This window comes from Psammomys obesus, unplaced genomic scaffold (assembly GCF_907164565.1).
Source record: "Psammomys obesus unplaced genomic scaffold, mPsaObe1.curated_primary_1811, whole genome shotgun sequence".
NCBI lineage: Eukaryota > Metazoa > Chordata > Mammalia > Rodentia > Muridae > Psammomys > Psammomys obesus.
In genome coordinates this window covers 1,542,246-1,547,736 of record NW_026591597.1, presented here as the reverse complement: position 1 = coordinate 1,547,736, position 5,491 = coordinate 1,542,246, and positions in this window count along the sequence as shown.

The window sequence follows — 5,491 nt, the reverse complement described above, 5'->3', positions numbered from 1 at the left end:
CATTCTAGCGCAAACGTGGTTTTCAAAATTCGTTAGGCTTGCCGCCCCCCCCCCCCCCCCCCACCCCCCCCCCCCCCCCCCCCCCCGCGCAACTCTCTCTCTTCTCGCTCTTGTGCCGTTTGCCCTCTCGCAGCGGCCTGTGCCCAACCTCCCTCCCATCCCCCCTTCTCACCCCGCTATGTGCAACCGGGACCCAGTGTGCCCGCGAGTTCGGGTGGCAGTGGGTACACGGTCGAGGCTTCTGCCTGGTGGGTGTTTGGATCCCAGGCCCCGGGCCTGGTGACAATGACCTGGTAACTTAATCAGACGCGTGACGGGCTTTATCCGCTTCTCGCACAACCCTCAGTCTCTTCGCCCGTGCAAGGGGAGGGGGCTGTAGTGGAAACTGAGTCATTTCACGCCCGCTAAGCCCAGCAGCAAACCCGATCTATTTATTGTCTGGGACGATCCCGGTGGGGGGGAGACCCACGAGAGGCCTCAGCTCCTTTTCAGAGGGGCCAGTTTCGTGGACCCGGGCAGCTCCTGGTCCTCGCCAGGTGGACTGCAGTCCTTGATGCGAAAGAGCCGGAGAAACGGTTGATTTGGCCTCCACCTCCGGTGAGTGGCTCCCACCCTCTCCTTCGGTGTTCTAGTTGGTTCCGAGGAGAGGTGGGTTATCCCAGCGACGACGGGGGGCTGGGTGAGCCGAAGGGGGACTTTTCCGGAGCACCGCCAGGTCGGCCAGCCCGGAGCAGAGCCCGGATTTCCGGTGGCGCTCTGGCCCGCGGCTCCCACGCTCCCCGTGGCCGTGGGTGGCTGCCACCCGGGGGACACAGCCGGCTTCGGTGGGCGTGTGGGCCCCGGTCCTCGGTAGCTCCCGCCCCGCGCGTCCTGGGTGTCTTTCCGCCGCCCTTGCCCGGCTGCGCCCGGCTTCCCCAGATCTCAAGGTCGCCACGAGCTCTGCCAGGTTCCCCTGAAACGGCTCTGGCTTCGGTCTGTCCCTGTCACACGCATCTCAAGACGCCTAGGGGCCTCACAGCTCCCCAGGGGCGCGAAGCGCGCAGAGAGCCTTTGAGCCTTGGCGCGCTTTTTCGCTTGTTTCTCCACTTGCAGTTCCTACAAGCACTGAATGAAGAGCCCGTCCTCCCACTGGGGTCACAACTGCCTCTGGCAAGGAAGCTAAGAAAGGTGAGGGGGGTATTTCTCCCGACTGTTGGCCCCCGGGGGTGGGGTGTCCTCAAGGAGAGGAAAGTTGAAGCCGCAGACAAGTCCCAAGCCTGGCCTCCTGGGGGCAGACAAGCAAAAGCCATCCCCTCTTCTCTTGGGACATTTCCCTCTGGCCCCAGTTCCACTGAATTCAAGGGGTCTTTCTTTTTATTGAAGGGCAAACAGGGGAGCATATTTCTATCCGGGCCCCTAGAAGCTATTGCGTCATTTGATATGCCCCAGGAGAAGGAGTCTGAGTTTACACAAGTTTGGGACGGGACTGGGTGCCAGAAGACTCGCTTGAAGGGCACGCACGAGGGGTTGGGGGCCAGAGAGGAGACTTCTTGTGCCCTAGCCTCAACTTCCTCCAGCACAGAAGGACCCCAAAAGCTGGGCAGCCTTGCCTAGGGGTGTGGACCCTCTGCGGGCCTGTTCATGACCCCCCAGACCGCCGAAGAAACTGCCACAAGTTCAACAGGGAAACATCATTCCAGACGAAACCTACTCCTTTGCGTGGCTCCTTCCTGATAAGCCGGATGTGTTCTCTTCTCACAGCCTTTCCTCTCTCGCCGCTTCCCACTCTCCTTTGTTTATTTCTCTCAGAGACAGAGAAGGCAGGAACTACTAAATATCTTTAAATGTAGATTCCTAGGTTCCAATGCTAGAGAAGCTCTGATCCTGTTGTGAACGAGGCCTGGGAGTCGTTCACAACAGGATCAGGTCGACAGTATGGCACGCCACGCCCTCATGTGAACACACACACACACACACACACACACACACACACACACACCATGGTCAATAACTTTGTGGTCCTGGGTGTCATTATCAGTTTTCTGTCACCCTCTCCCTTTTCCACTTTCTCCCTGGCCTCCTTGTACTTAGACTTTTATTACTGGATGCAACAGCCACGTTTAAAGTGCAAGGCACCCGGATGAAAACCCACAAACAGACTCTGCAGTAATGAAAGTAAAGTATGCCCACCAACCCAGGCGGGGCACCGGCTGCCTGTCCTGCTAAAGGAAACTAGTGTTGGCCAAAGACTCTTGCCTTCCTCTCTTTGCATTCTTCTTCTCTGGCTTGGTGGATGGATGTGAAAATTGCTTCCTTTGTGTTTAGTTTCTGGAAAACTGAGCTGCTAAAGATCATCCTCTGGGCCAGTTTTTCTTTGGGGGATAGTGGGTTTCGTGTTCTTATCGACAGTGGGGTCCTTTGTAGATGATGCCAGAAGTCCATGTTTTCTGTGACTCTTGCTAATCGCAACCCTCCTTTCGCCGGCAATGATCTTTTCTTGACTGTGTGCCCCTCATCCCTGGGACATCTACCCTGTTACACACACTTTAAATGCTTTGGTCTGATTGCTGAAGGGAAAGGTGGATACTCAAGCAGTTAAGGAGAGGGAGGCCTGAGTCTTAAGCTAGGACTTCCTGGGACACTTCCCACTTCCTGTGGGAAGGTGGTACCTGCTTCCTGGTGCCTTTCCCTTGAAGAATCCCCCCTGAACTTAGGGGAGGGACTGGTTCTGTGGATTCATTAGGTTAAGAGGACCCTGGACCTGGGGCCTTGGCCAAAGTTTGGAGCTTTGGAAAAAGTTTAATGGGCCCAGCTTCAACGGAGAAGGTCGGAGTGTTTGCAAGCACACAGCTCCTCTCATCCTTATACACTTGCAAGCCCAGCACCTACTGGGTTCCAGAAACTCTGGCCTATGCTAAGGGGATCCTGATAAAGCAGCTGATCACTGCAGAGATGGCTTGGAGAAGATGGCATTAATTATGGTACCAGAAAAAAAAAAAGTCTCAGCACATGTGTGGTCCAGATAAACAGTCTGAGAGCTAGACATTAGATAAAAGCTGTGTTTAAAGATAGTGGCTGTGCGTTCACCGTTCACCTGCAGGCCTGGAACAGGCTCACTCTTTCATCAGGAAAGGGCTCCAACTTTCCTCCTCAGACAGACCTACAAAGCATAACCCTTGCCCATCTTTTCTTCTCATTCAACTGGGACATTTGTACTTTCCCATCACTGACACCAATACATTTTCTAAATCAAAGGGCCAAGGGAGACCAGCAGAAAGGGACCTGGATTTCGGGCAAAGAATTTCACCAAGGAGCCCTCAGCAGCCTTGGCTGCCCCCAGAGGTGTTCTCTGAGGGTCACCATGCAGTTTGCCACGAGCTCATTAAAGGTTTCAACCTTTAATGATATGATGGGGTGGGTATATTACCCATAACCCTCTGCTTAATTTTTTCCCATCCACAGCACAAGGGCCAACTAACAGGCCTGAGGTGGAAGACCAGTTACCCTCTTCTTCTTCCTCTTCTTTCTTTCCTCCCCTTATATTCCTCTGCCTTCTCCACTTCCTCCTTTTTTCCTTTTCCCTCCCTCCCATCTCTTTCTGTTTTCCCAGCTCCTCTCCCTATGATTGTGACTGAAGTTGACTCAAGCCGCCCCCCCCCCCCAACGTAAAGAACTCTGTGTGCCAAATAACCAACTAATCAGAGAAGCAAATATCCTTGCTGCTTTGGTAAGGAAAAATAAAACTACTTTGCGGGGCAGGAGAGGGGTTTGGGAATCGAACCCGAGGAGGTTTAGAGTTGCACCCTGGCACAGCCCCAGCGACCCATTCATTCTACCATTCGCACATCTCGGGGCCTGCTGGAGAGAAGTGAGCGAGTACGAACAGTGCCCAACAGTAACCGCTTCTGGAGCAGCACCAGAACCAGCGTCATTTCAGAGGCCGGCTGAGGACAGAGTCTGGATCACCCTCTCCCTGGCGATCTACTAAAGTCTCGTTTGTTAGGACTTGAGGCTCCTCGACCGCTCCTGACACGGAGACAGTGTCCTTCCGCGGGTCCTCAAGTCTCCATCTGGCGCACACAAATTTCATTTCGCCACCCTTGCTTCAGAGCGAAGATCTGGGCACCCGGGATGCGCATTCTGCCTTTTCTGCCCGTTCAGTCCTTTTTTTTCCTCCACTTTTGGCCCCGAAGTCCCAAGACAGCGGAACAAGGGACTAAGCGTCTGCTCAGGAAGAGGACGCAGTCCGTACGCCTCCACCGCGCTCAAGGCGCAGAGGGGATGCTTAGGGACCGCGGCGGGGCAGACCCCCTCGGCCAAGACTCCCGGGAAGGATCCCTTCATCTCCTTCCCTCTGCCCCCTGCCTTGTTCCTCACGGCCCCGCTCCTTCCCAGTCTAGACACCGGTGCTCGGTGCTCCCTCGTTTGCCACTTTGCCGGGAACTTTGGCGGCTCCCCTGCGCCACCAGGAGAAGGATGTTAATGAGGGAGTGTTCCCGGCACTGCGAACAAGTCAGCTCGGGAGCTGCGATTGGTTGCGGTAAGGCGGAAGAATGACGTTATGCAAAGAAGGGGCGTGGCCAGGCAGCGAGGGCCCCGCCTCCTTCCCTTTGGGGTTAGTGTGCCTGTGTTTAGCTCTGGGGAGAGTCAAACTGGATTCCACTGGGAGAGCCTGCAAATCACTTCTATTTTAGCAAGGAGAAAACAGAATCTCCATCCTGCAGGGTCCACCCCTCTCTTTCTCCCTCTCCTCTCTTTTTCTATCTCTTTCCCTCCCCCCCCTTTCCTCTTTCCCTCTCTCTCCCCTTCCCCCCACCCTCTCCGGTGTATCTGTCTACAGCAACCAGCGTCCTCAGCTACACGCACGGAAAGGAAAGAAACATCTTTGGTTGAGAGAGGAGGAGGAAAAGAGAGAGAGAAAAAAACTTGCCTGGTTGTGGAAAATGACACTTCAAGTAGCCAAGCCGGCTTCGAGAGTCGTATCTATTGTTTCTTAAATTGTCATCAGGGTGGTTTTTTTTTCTTCCTGCTTCTTCAAGTGAAGGTACCTCTACAAAAGGAAACTCCAGCCCCTCCTGTTCTCCAACGGCCTGTGATTACTACAAAAAGAAAAAAAAAAAAAAAGCAAAAAAAAAAAAAAAAAAAAAAAAAAAAAAAAAAAAAAAAAAAAAAAACAAAAAAAAAAAAAAAAAAAAAAAAAAAAAAAAAAAAAAAAAAAAAAAAGCAAAAAAAAAAAAAAAAAAAAAAAGCACCCAAACTCAAAATCAACCAACCAAACAACCCCAACAGCCAAGCACACATCTCAATTTTTTCTTAATTTTGGTCTTTTCGTTGGATTTTCCCTTTCTTTTTTTTTTTCCCTCGCCCCCCCCTCTTGTTATCGCTCAGTTTTGAGCGAAGGTTTACATTTTTAAGGATTTTGTTTTTCAGCCCGCCTTGATGTAGTGCGAGTTTCGTCCGACTCAAAAAAAAAAAATCTGTGGTTGGAGTGGTTTTTTTTTTTTTTTTTTTT